The 13,189-nt window shown below is 41.4% G+C and overlaps 1 protein-coding gene across 1 annotated transcript in view; it reads right to left on the bottom strand.

Moving 5' to 3' along the window:
• The window catches only part of STEAP3 (STEAP3 metalloreductase), a 65,560-nt gene extending 52,578 nt beyond the window's left edge, over positions 1-12,982 (bottom strand). Inside the window, exon 1 of the mRNA XM_087950153.1 lies at positions 12,786-12,982. The gene's annotated coding sequence lies outside the window, so the exon portion shown is untranslated. The remainder of the gene's footprint in view (positions 1-12,785) is intronic.
• Between the last annotated feature and the right edge of the window lie 207 nt (positions 12,983-13,189).

Below are 13,189 nucleotides of genomic sequence, written 5' to 3'. Positions count from 1 at the left end.
AAAGAAGCAGCCCGGTGGCCAGGCGAGGCAGGTGGGGTGAGTGGGGCAAGTTCCCTCCCTCTGCCCTTTCTCCCCTCCCCTCACTACTGTGTGTTGTTAGCAATGCAAGCAACGCAAGCCTTATCTTCCCAAGAGCCACATGGGCAGCACAGCCTTGTGTTCCCACGCAGCCTGGAATAATTGCTATGGGTGGTGCTTTGGGGGTGACATTTCTCTGTGGACCACCAAAATTTTCTCGCCGACCATCAGTGATCCCTGGCCCACTGGCTGGCAATCACTGGTCTAAGCTACCACCAGCTCACTTCGGAATACAATGCAGTAAATGCTCAACTACAGGGTCTTCTCCTAATATTACTTCATGCAGGGGACACAGTTAGCAAGATATTGAGGTTAGCATCTTTCAAGTAATGTTCCAAATGAACTTTGCATTTTTGATATTGACAGTTCAAAAGTAAAGCTTAAATTGCTAAAACTCTGCATTGTGACAAACAAAACGATGCTTCTGTATATTCGTGTTCCATATGAAGGGATCACAGAATATAGCAACTATACTCTCTTTGCATATGTCATGCTAAAAAAGAAACACCCTACAGTTGCTTGGGTGTTGATTAATCACACCGCACCCTAACAGAAAGGAAATTACAGATGTGGGAGGTTGCATCTTGTGCTTCCTTGCCAAATGTAAGCTCACAGTTGACATATGGAGTTGTGCAGGCCAATTAAGTAAGGTTCATCTCTTCTCACTGGAATGTGACTTCAGCAAATAGGCATAAGTTTATATATCAATTGCCTCTCAAAAGTACAGCAAAGAGGATGCAGTTTCAAACTAACTTGTGCTCACGATCACTTCTGCTGATCTCAAAAGAGAAAAATACCAATGGTCAGACAGTGCTCATATGCCAATAGGAGAATTCAAAGGCCAAAATCTAACCAGTGTCCTGCTACTTGAGTTACTACCAGTCCTGGAATAACAAAAATCCTTACACACGATTCTTGAAACCAACACACACACACACACACACACGTTTTCCAGCCCACATATTTGTTTGGTGATTTTTCTTTCTTGAAATCTACTGCTCGTGCGAGAATTTAGAAAGAGAAGGAGAAAAAGGGTTATCAGACAAAGGAGGATATCGGAAAGAGACACTGAATTCAAGCATTGTACTAACCAAACCATTGTCCTGATCATTGTTTCTTGAATCAGCCATGGTTGGATAACATGCTAAGCAACACCACACTTTATTGCTCAGCATAAGAGGTTGATGAGCCTTTACAAATGTCCATCCTCACTTTTGTCTCTGTCTGCGAACTCCATGCAGCACCCAACAGACTACCTGAGGAAACGAAGGCTTTGACAGGCACATTTTTTTCCTTTGGGAAAACGAATGTAATCTTCCATTCACCTATTTTGCCCTGAGAGGTTGTCCATCTCAGGCTGGCAAGAAAACTGAAGTTTTATCAGGTCCCTAGAGAGATGCTATTGTAGCTGGGGCATTGCATTCATCTTGGTAGCTTGCAGATTGCACAGGCCTGCTGCAAATGAGTGTTTTCAGAGCCATGACTCAAAGTGCCTGTGGCCAACACAGATCTTTTACATTCCCATCAGCAACTAATGGGATCAAGAATTGCTCTGAGTGACACGTATGAAAATGCCCTCCGTAGGTTTGGAGAGGGAGCCAAAAAAATTGTAACTAAATGTGTTCTGCCATCTCATTGAAAATGGAAACCTTGCAAGGCCTGGAGCAGGATAGTTGCCCTGTTCTGCAAATCCAGTTGATATATTTACTTACGATTGATTTCGAGAATCGTTCTGATCAGTAGATTGCAGGCCAGGTACAGGATGAAATAGAATCAGTTTACTCAATAGCGGGTTACTCAATAGATAGAGGTGGTGAGCACAGGCACACATTCACCAAGACCAGGTCAGGTGCCCTTAATTCCTGCTAGTCAGTTCTGTGCACAAACTCAAGGAGTTTGCATACAGTAAACATACACTTTAGGAGTTGGCACATTCCAATGATTCTCTGCCTACTCAGATTCCCTTCACCTACTTGTTCAGACTGAAAAGAGCTGCTTGGACGGGCAGTGAAAGGCCTCAAACCAACATGAAGGTAAGTCCAGTTGCCGTGACCCAACTTCCAGACGACTCCACCTGGATGGCTGAGAATCTTCATCGGCATACATACAAGGTAAGCTTACAATGTCCTGGCTACAATGGAAGGGGTATCTCAATCAGGAAGGTTGGTGAAACCCAAGGAACAGCACAAGCGAGTAATACTGAACGGTGGATTTGCAGCCCATAGAGCTTTGTGAATGGTGCCTCTCCCCCCCACTGCAATCTACATAGAGAAGGTCCTCAGGGTGTTAGCTCAAAGATCATCCTCTCTCCCTCCCTCCCTCCCTCCCCCTCCTCACACACATGCATGAATCATACAGAGTAATTCAACATGGGTGAAAAAAACTTGAACTTTTCATTACTTTTAAAATAACATAAAAAGAACAAAATAAATATACTTTATTTTTTTTCTTATTATATACATGCAGTACCAAAGAGCAAAACAAAACCCCCACACACAGAAAGGTGCTTTGATTAAAAACTTAACAATCTGCTGGAAGAAGGAGATAGACTGTCATTTAATAAGTGTCTCAAAAAGCAACATCTATTAGGTAAAAATACAAAATAATACAACTGGACTTTCTGTTACTCTTGATGCTGTAAGGAGGGTTGAGAGGAGAAAGCCGCTGAATGAAACTTAGGGTCTCTCATCCACACAGAATGTGTTTGATCTGATTGGATGAATAGGGTGGCTGTAACTTTTCCTCAGGGGACGCGGTGGCTCAGTGGCTAAGACGCTGAGCTTGTTGATCAGAAAGGTCGGCAATTCAAATCCCTAGCACTGCGTAACGGAGTGAGCTCCCGTTACTTGTCCCAGCTTCTGCCAATCTAGCAGTTCGAAAACATGTACAAATGCAAGTAGAAAAATAGGGACCACTTTGGCAGGAAGGTAACAGCATTCTGTGCGCCTTTGGTGTTTAGTCATGCCGTCCACATGACCACGGAGACGTCTTCGGACAGTGCTGGCTCTTCAGCTTTGTAACGGAGATGAACGCTGCCCCCTAGAGCTGGAAACGACTAGCACAGATATGCAAGGGGAACCTTTACCTTTACCTTTACCTAACTTTTCCTCAAGATGGCCATTGATGGTAAATCCCTGGCAGAATAGATAATCAGAAAGATGATAAGATGGCCCACAGTTGTGATGTAGTTTCCTGTAGTTTGCTTCTGTTTGCCTTCTAAAAAAAACCAAAAAAAAACTGGAAGAAATGTTTAGTCCAGGTTTTTAAGGTGCTACAGCATAGACAGATGTCTGGGGCCAGTTAGAATGCTGATGGTTGTTAAACTGCTCCAGTCCTTGTTTCCATCTGAAAAACAAATACAAATAAAGGCTTTCTTTATCTTTTGAAGTGTTTGGAAGAGGAACATTCATCAGATTTGCTAAACTGTAAAAAGCTGCAATAAACTTTGCCCGCTTTTAAATTACAGAGAAGCTGCTCACATGTTTGTTTCCAAGTAGCAGAAACCTGGGTGTTTCTGTTTCTGCCTCGTGGTTTAATCTACATATATAATCTGTGAAATTCTTCCTTATTGACATGTCAATTGAGCAATTCCTTTTATACCCTCCACTAAAAGAACTGGTGCATTGCAGGTCACATCCCATGGAATCAGTTTTCTTCCACTCTCTCATAATAAACCCACGTGATAGAAAGATTATTTCCCCCGCCCGTCAAACATAAGTTGCTTAGGCCAGGCTGAACTAAACCAGGTCACCAGTCTAATGAAGAAAGGAAGACAGCAGGACAGTGCAGGAAAGAGAGACAGATGCTCAAGACCTTCTTTCTCTCTCTTGCCACTGTCACTGGCTCTGACTACAGCTTGAAAGAGGAAAGATCCAGAAGTTGCTGTAGCAGTAATTTTTTGGAATTATTGTTTCCCTACTTAAAGGAGACTGATGACACCGGGATTGGTGGTGGGATTCAGGTTTTTTTACTACCGGTTCTGTGGGCGTGGCTTGGTGGGCATGGCAGGGGAAGGATACTGCAAAATCCCATTCCCTCCCCAACCCACTAACCTGCTTTCCAGCTCCATTCTCCTGTGCAGGGCAACAAAAGAAGACCCAGCTGATCAGCTGGGACTCGGGAGGCAGAGAATAGATGGGGGTGGGGCCAGTCAGAGGTGGTATTTGCCAGTTCTCCAAACTACTCAAAATTTCCGCTACCAGTTCTCCAGAACTGGTCAGATCCTGCTGAATGCCATCTCTGACCCATGGGCTTGGCAGCCCATCCTGGGGAGGGTATATGATCTGTTTCCCTGTCAAACTTTGCATCAGGTGTCCAGCTTGATAGTTGATGCATCAATAATCATACTGCTCTTTGCTTCTGGAGGAAATTTCCTCCTCTCTCTCTGGTTTTTTATATGGCTCATCCTCTTGTTTTGAAATATGAAATGGAATGTTGTTAACTATGGAAGTCATTTTTGCTTCTTTGGTTTCCTTTAAGGAAGGAATTCTTATGTTTTGAAATGCCTCCTTCATGCTCATGTCTAGGTCATCAATGGTTCCTGAATATCTCTAATTTTTAAATGTCTATAGAGATTCTTAGTCATCCAGGTCATGGTTATCCCTTAGCAAATGATCAGTTGTCTGCAAGGAGTATAAATCCTTCCATACCCCCACCATTCAGCCAGAGCTGAAGAAGCCTCTGGATGAGAGGCGAAACATACAGTATTTAAAGAAAAATCAGAAAGTCCAGTTGCCTCTTGAAAAAGCACCTTTGGGATAGTCTCTACTTTTTACTTCCCTGTTTACATTAAAAGTCAACATTACTAGTCACAACAGTCTTAACTGCTAAACAGTCTTCCTTGTTTTTACGCCACAGTTCTCTCTCTCATGATGTACATTCTTCTGGAGTTGCAACCTTCGTTAGTTGTCCTTTGATTTGCAAACTGTGCCTCCATAAACTCAAGGTTACCTCTCTCCTTTGCTTAGTTTATGGAGATTGCTTAGTTTACAGAGCTATAGTTTGCAAATCAAAGAACACCTAAAGTGTGTTTACAATTCTCCCTGTTTTAAGTGGGATGCTGGACCAAGATGTTAGAAAAACTTGGTTGGCAATCATACTCTCAAAGGCTAAATGCCCTACATTATTAGATGTTCTTTTTCTGGATACAGGGATGCCCAGATTCCTATGTACTGTTATCTGTACTTATTATCAGTTGTAAAACAATTGTCTGTCAGTGATCAAATGAATTGTGTATTCATCTTCAATCTCTGTAATCCTGTACTAATTTTGTTGATGACTCTCTTCACTTTAACAGCTACACAACTCACTGTAACTTGCTAACTTTAATAAACCCATTTTTGGATCTTTTCCAAACGTTGCTGTGTTCTTAGCTTTTTCCACTGCACGTTTCTTGAAGCTCTTTACTTTTCTCATTGTAGTTTCTTGCTGATATCTCATAAAACTCTGGGTATAAATCAACAGGGTAGGTCACTACAGATTGGTAAAGTTTGTTAGCATTTGTTTGCTATCAATATAACTTTGTAAAAAAAAACTTCATAAGGAGTTGGCAGGTCTCCAGTGATTCATCTAAAGTTGAATTTCTCCAACTATAAATCATATAGGTGGTTTGCAAAACTTGCAGAATAATTGATACAGGGGTGGGATTCAAATTTTTTAACAACTGGTTCTGTGGGCGTGGCTTAGGTGGTGGGTATGTCTTGGTGGTCATGTTATTGGCTGGGTGTGGCCAACTCAATATCACTCACATCGAGGCATGCATCTCCTCAAAATTCTAGACCTAGAAAATCTAGAACTACGCCACCTTCAGTCCGATCTAAGTATAGTACATAAAATCATACATTGCAATGTCCTACCTGTCAATGAATACTTCAGCTTCAACCATAACAATAAAAGAGCACACAATAGATACAAAGTCAAGGTTAACCGCACCAAACTTGATTGCAGGAAATACGACTTCAGCAACAGAGTGGTCAATGTCTGGAATATTCTACCTGACTCTGTGGTTTCTTCTCCAAACCCCCAAAACTTTAACCTTAGACTGTCTACTATTGACCTCACCCCTTTCCTAAGAGGTCTGTAGGGGGTGTGCATAAGTGCACCAACGTGCCTTCCGTCCCTGTCCTATTGTTTCTTTTATTTTTTATTTTTCTTATATGTATCCATGTATTCATAACTATGTTTTACTTATACCTATTATCTTGTAAGCAATTGACAAAATGAATAAATAAATAAATAAAATTGCCACAACAGTTGTAAGTGTGAAAAATGGTTATAAGTCACTTTTTTCAGTGCCATTGTAACTTTGAATGGTCACTCCACACAAGCAAAGTACCAGCAAAGGAGGGGAAAAAAACTCCAGATACATTTCTGAGACAGGAAGTCTCGCCCTGCCAAGAATGTAATAAGGGTTAACAGAGAGGCAGTTTCTGTAAGCAACACCAGAATGTTTCCTTCCTTACAGGATTAGGCCAGTAATTTCTTCTAACAACCGGTTCTCCGAACTGCTTAGAGTGCTAACAACCAGTTCTAGAGAATAGGTGCGAACTGGTAGAATCCCACCCCTGAATTGATAATATCTGAATTTGTCTCTTTAGATTGTACCAGGGTGAAATTATCAAAGCTGGAAGTTTTTAAGAAGAGATTGGGCAACCATTTGTCTGAAATGGTATGGTTTAACAAAAGGGATACATCATGTGACACCGCCATGACAGTGTGAGTTGGACACCCCTGGTATATGATTCTTGACTCCTGATGAATGTATCTTTTCTTTTATATATACTGAGAGTATTTACACCAAGACAAATTCCTTGTGTGTCCAATCACACTTGGCCAATAAGGTATTCTATCTATCTATCTATCTATCTATCTATCTATCTATCTATCTATCTATCTATCTATCTATCTATCTATCTATCTCCCTGCCTGAGCAAGGGGTTGGATTAGAAGACCTCCAATGTTCCTTCCAATTCTGTCATTCTGTATCCTGTATTTTATATAAAGCTAGGTAAATGGGCAGGGGTGGATCAAACAGTGTTGGGAGTTAATCAGTCTCAATGCTGACTTTGCAGGGAAATCCGTTGTTGTTACTACTACCTGCAATTGGGAATACAGCAATAAACCTTACCATTCCATGACAGCAATCGTGAGTAAAGTGGTTTATTGTTAAAAGTACCCAGTTCTCAGCAAAGACTGACAGCTATTCTAGTTGAAATCCCACAGTATTCATAATAAAGATACAACATGGACATTTCGTTAACAGCCATTAAAAAATCACTGCAATAAAAGGAATTTACTGCATAGAAATGATTGTTTTGGTGATGTTATTATTAAATATTGAATTACCAACATGACCAGAATGCCAGTGGCCCTCATTGGTCTGACTTTTACTAGAAAGAGAAAAAAAATCCCAGAATTTCTGTGGAAAATATTAATGAGTTGTTTTGAATAAAATAGGCATTATGGAATACTAGACCTGAGAACAAATTTGAACAGAGTAGTCTCATTTGAATCTTTGCTCAAGCCTATTCTAAAACTTCATAGACTGATCTCTCCCATTACTGTACACTGCACTGAGTTTTTAGAAGATGGAGAATTCAAAAGCACACAATATTAATAACAAAATGTATGGTATATTTACTGTTCGAATATTATCATGTAAGCACATTCAGAACTTAAAGGAAAAAGAATAGCGCTGGGAAAGGAAGGAAAACAAGAAGACACTAAATTCAAGATGATTAAAGAAGAGAAAAAGTAAAAGTTGGGAATAAAGAACCTTCTCAGTATACAAGTCCTTTTCCCAACCTGGAGAACCTCCAGATGGGTGGATTTCAACTTCCAGAATTTCCAAGCCACTGAAGCCATTGTTGAAAATTCTTGGAGTTGAAACCCATACAGTTGGAAAGGGACCAATGCTGGGGAAACCTAGTATACAAACTTTTCTGTCAATATGTAACACAGAAACCAATATGCATATTTATACTTGTATACTTTGATCTACTGGTATACGTCGTCTGATGGTAGAAACAAATCAGCCAAAGGTTCCCTCCCATGGAAGCAAGAGCTAGTGCTTCAAAGTCAGGCCCATCCCATCCACAATATTTGATTGACTTTGGGGTCCTTGGTGCTCTCTGAGCCTGGTGGTTTTCTTGCAGATGTTTCATTTCTCAGCTGGGAACTTCATCAGTGCACATCTGGAAGGTGCCATGAAAATGAAATTTCAGCAAGGAAAACAGCCAAGCTCAGAGAACACAAGGACCCCACAGTTCAACCCTGAGCTATAAATATTCTTTTTGATTGACTTTGATTCCACAGACATATCAGTAGCTTCCTGGTATGTGTGTGTGTCTTTCACATTTGATTTCCTCTGAGCTTGTAGGAAAAAAAAAAAAACATCTCCCCAGTGTGCCTAAAATTGACTGAAATATATTGACTAACAGAATAACAAAGTTGGAAGGGACCTTAAATTAAATTAAATTTGATTACTAAAAAATAAATCTCATTCCAACTTTTCACAGAGGTTCATGCTCGGCTGTCTGGGTTCAGGGTTCATTCAATGCTTTTCTTAACTTGCCTTCCACTTTCATAGCTTCATGGATTTGATGTGCAGGCTGGTGTTTGGTTAGGTGATTAACACATGAAATTTGGTCTTGCTTTGGCTGCAAGATCACGGAACTCTATTTTGGCCCTCTCTTGGCTGGGACACCATAGCACTATTTTTTGAAATATTGTAATCAGCTGAAATAAAATCCCATCAACACCCTATGTATGATTTCAAATTATTTGGAGAAGCCAATGTCTCCACTAAATTCCTATTGGAATCACATTGAATTTCTCTATATTATATTACATCTCATCAGCAGTTTTGTTGTAATCCTACGGTACAATGTCCCATCAGTTTATGCAGATTCTTTGTACAAATCAAAGTATCTAATAATCTAATGTACAGCAGGCTTGGGAGGTCAGGCTTTCTTTAACATTGGCAATGCAAATATATAACCTTCCAAAATGTATCCCCGAACAATACAGTTATATTTTATTTAATAACAGGGCTTGTTGCATATTGTTAAAATGACAAGCTCAGAGGGGAAATAGGAATCTAATGTGACTGCTGGAAGCTTCTCAGTCAGATCACCTTGGAGTGGGTTTGACTGAATGAGATTGCAATGGCAGAAATTGCACTGAGCAAATTAAATGTAAATTGATAGCAATTTGCTTGATAGCAACAACATAGTCTGGGCCAGGGTGAAAATAGAGAACTAACCAAATCCAATAATGTAGGTACTTCTTTTTTCTGTAGTGTGATAAATCCACTAGGTAAACTCCATGTGTAGAAAAAAAAATCCTTGACCTTCAATAATATTAATATATTTGCAAGAAGTCTATTTAGAAGAAGCATCAATGTAAACTATCCTTGGATATGTATATGTAGGTATTGGACCTTAACTTATGACCACATACAATTACTCCAAAATTTCTGCTGCTAAGCGAGACATTTGTTAAGAGAGTTTTGCCTGATTTGATGACCTTTTTTTTTGCCATGGTTGTTAAGTGAATCATTGCAATAGTTAAGTTAGCAACAGAATTATTAAGTGGATTTGTTTTCCCCACTTGACTTTGTTCATCAGAAGACTTCAAAAGGTGATCACGTGACCCCGGGAAATGTCAGCTCATAAAATATTTCTATGGTCTTTTTGGAGATGCCAACAGAAAGGGAGGGGGAAAAGGAGTTTGAAAGAGCAGTACGGCAGTTTGGAAATAGAAAGTGCATTCCATAAATAGTTTTTCAAAGATAGTAACTAGGTGACTGACGTTTCTGCAGCGCAAAATTCTAATTGGAGAACATGATTGACGACTCTTGGCTATGGATGTGTCCCATTGGAGAATATGAATTATGATACACCCAGAGGGTGGGGGAAAGCCAGGGTCAAGGGTGACAATGAATTATGTGTCTCGGAGTCGGCTACACCCAGGCAGTGCCGGACATGTTCACTTTCAATAAATCCTTTTGAAGTTTTGGAAGTTTGGCTCGAGACTCATGATTTAATTGGGGTAACTGTTGGAATCCTGACAGGGACACTGCAACTGTCATGATTATGAGTTGGGTTGCCAAGCGTTTTGCTAACTTTTCCATATAAAGATGGTGGGGTGGGGTGAAATATACCTTCACAGCAGCCCTGCAGTATAGGTCACAAATGCAGGTAGTCCTCGCCTTACGACCACAATGGAACCCAACGTTTATGTTGTTACCCAAGACATTTGTTAAGTGTGATTTGCCCCATTTTACGATCTTTCTTGTCACAGTTGTTAAGTGAATCACTGCAGTTGATAAGTTAGTCACCCTGTTGTTAAGTGACTCTGGCTTCCCCATTGACTTTGCTTGCGAAAAAGGGGATCCCATGACTTGGGGACACGGCAACGGTCATAAGTGTGAACCAGTTGCCAAGCATCTGAATTTCGATCACGTGGCTGTGAGGATGCTAAAATAGTCATAAGGGTGTAAAACAGTCACCGCTCACTTTTTTGGCAGTGCCCTTGTAACTTTGAACGGTCACTGAAGGGACTGTTGTAAGTCAAGGACTACCTGTACATGTTTGCAGTAGAATACTTCTGCATGTCATCTCTGGAAGATGTGCCAGAAGTAGGACAATGCTTTCTAGCTCCACTCTACTACCGTGATTATCCCATAGATCCTGCATATGCCCAGGCATATGTAATAAATGTCCAGAGATCAGAGGGTTTTTGTGTGTACAGTTTTCCAAGTGAGCTTTCGATGAAAGCTAGAATATCTGTAATTCAGACCTACCCTTTTATTGGTTGAGCTTATGCATATGGTGTACACCCACACACAAAAGCCCTCCTGGCTCCTTGGCAGCCATTTTTGCTGTTTATATGGACATGGGGGGAAGACAGAGGTGGTATTCAGCAGGTTCTGACCAGTTCTGGGGAACCGGTAGCAGAAATTTTGAGTAGTTCAGAGAACCGGCAAATACCATCTCTGACTGGCCCCGCCCCCATCTATTCTCTGCCTCCCGAGTCTCAGCTGATTGGCTGGGTCTTCTTTTGTTGCCCTGCACAGGAGAACAGAGCTGGAAAGCAGGTTAGTGGGGTGGGGAGGGAATGGGGATTTTGCAGTATCCTTCCCCTGCCACGCCCATCAATCTACGCCCACAGAACCGGTAGTAAAAAAAAATTGAATCCCACCACTGAGGGAAGAATTACAAGCTGCATGGCGCACTGGTGACTTGGAGTAAGAAAGAAACCGGTTGCTGTCGTTTCTTGGGTAGGTCTTTGAAGATAGGTGGTTTTTATCAATAGACCTTTTGTATGAATAATCCCTAAAGTGGGCTGAGAATGGAAATAAGTAAAGTAGAAGGCAGAACAGTCTTAATGTCTGTGGAGATTCTTAGTCATCCAGGTAATGGTTGTCCCAAAAGTGCTTTTTTCAAGAGGCAATTGGACTTTCTGGTTGCCTCAACCGGAAAGTCCAGTTGCATCTTGAAAAAGCACCTTTAGGTAGAATAGGGTTAAATCCTGATTCCTCAAGGCAAACCAAACAGTTAATATTTCTAGCTATACTATACAAAACTATACGGGTAGTCCTCTAACAACAGTTCATTTACTGACCATTGACAGTTATAACATTGCACTGAAAAAAGTGACCCATGACCATTTTTCATACTCACAACTGTTGCAGCATCCCTGTGATTTCTGACAGTGAGAACAATCAACCAATGGAACAGAAGTTGCGCTCGGAAGTTGTGGGAGCACCATCACTTGAGACTTTCAAGAAGAGATTGGACTGCCATTTGTCAGAAATGGTGTTGGGTCTCCCACTTGTGTGGGGGGTTGGACTAGATGACCTACAAGGTCCCTTCCAACTCTGATTATCTGTTATCCATTATCATGTGATCAAAATTCAGATGCTTGGCAACTGTTTCATACTTATGACCGGGGTGCAGTGTCCCACGATCATGTAAGTACCCTCTGCCACCTTCTGATAAGCAAAGTCAATGGGGAAGTTTGATTCCACTTAACAACCGTGTTACTAACTTAACAACGGCAGTGATCCACTCAAGAACTGTGGCCCCCCCCCCCCCCCCCCCCCCCGGGGGGCGGGGCCCCCCCCCCCCCCCCCCCCCCCCCCCCCCCCCGCCCCCCCCCCCCCCCCCCCCCCCGGGCGGGGCCCCGCGGGCCCGCCCCCCCCCCCCGCGCCCCCCCCCCCCCCCCCCCCCCCCCCCCCCCTGAGAAAGGTTGTAAAATGGGTCAATACTCACTTAACAAACTTTTCATTTAGCAACAGAAATTTCGGGCTCACCTCTAGTACTATAGTCTTTGTATCTTCACCTGAATGCCATGGAATTACTTTCAGTGCCACAAATCCACAACCTCTTTGGATCTATCTCTATTTGTGAGACAAGTTTGTCGGGCATCACTTTTCTCCTCTCCCCATTGTTGAACCCACTCTAATGTTTGTGTATGCATGTGCAGTTGTGAAATTTCCTTGTATTTTTAGACATTTGACTTTCAAACTAAATCATATGTATGAGTTACATATTGCTACTGATACCTTAGATAGCCACAGAGAAGCTTTGGAAATGTATGATTCCGTTCCTTGCAGAATTGACAGATAACGTTTGAAAAACAAATGTCAAAATGCATTTAGATTTTCCTCCTTTTTCTTAACAAGCCCAGAAGATTATACAAACCTTTCTTGACAGAATCAGTTCATCAGACTCCTTCAAGCCATGCCTTAAGTGTTCAGGAGACTCTTCCAGCGATGACAATCTACCGCTGGTCCACAAAACAAAAAACACAACACAACACAACAAACCCAACCAAACAAAAGCAACCCCTAAGCTCAGAGGCAGAATTGTTCAAGAAGATCTTGATTTGGTTCTATGTCATAACCCAAATGGTAATTGTAGTAAATATTTAACTAATTGGGCAACATTAATTCTAATGCTTATGAAATCCTTAAGCTGGTGTCATGGAATGTCAGGAGCTATACCAACTTGATTTTAAAAAATAAACTGAAAGCCAGGTGAACAATTTCCTATTGGTTTACAACCTATGTATTTTAATAAAACCTATTTTAGGCATCAGGCTAGGA

This window comes from Notechis scutatus, chromosome 1 (genome assembly GCF_049901735.1).
Source record: "Notechis scutatus isolate UNSWTSFEM ecotype Mainland chromosome 1, rNotScu1.2, whole genome shotgun sequence".
NCBI lineage: Eukaryota > Metazoa > Chordata > Lepidosauria > Squamata > Elapidae > Notechis > Notechis scutatus.
Note: the sequence above shows the minus strand (reverse complement) of the source record. Positions and strands in the feature narration are given on the sequence as shown.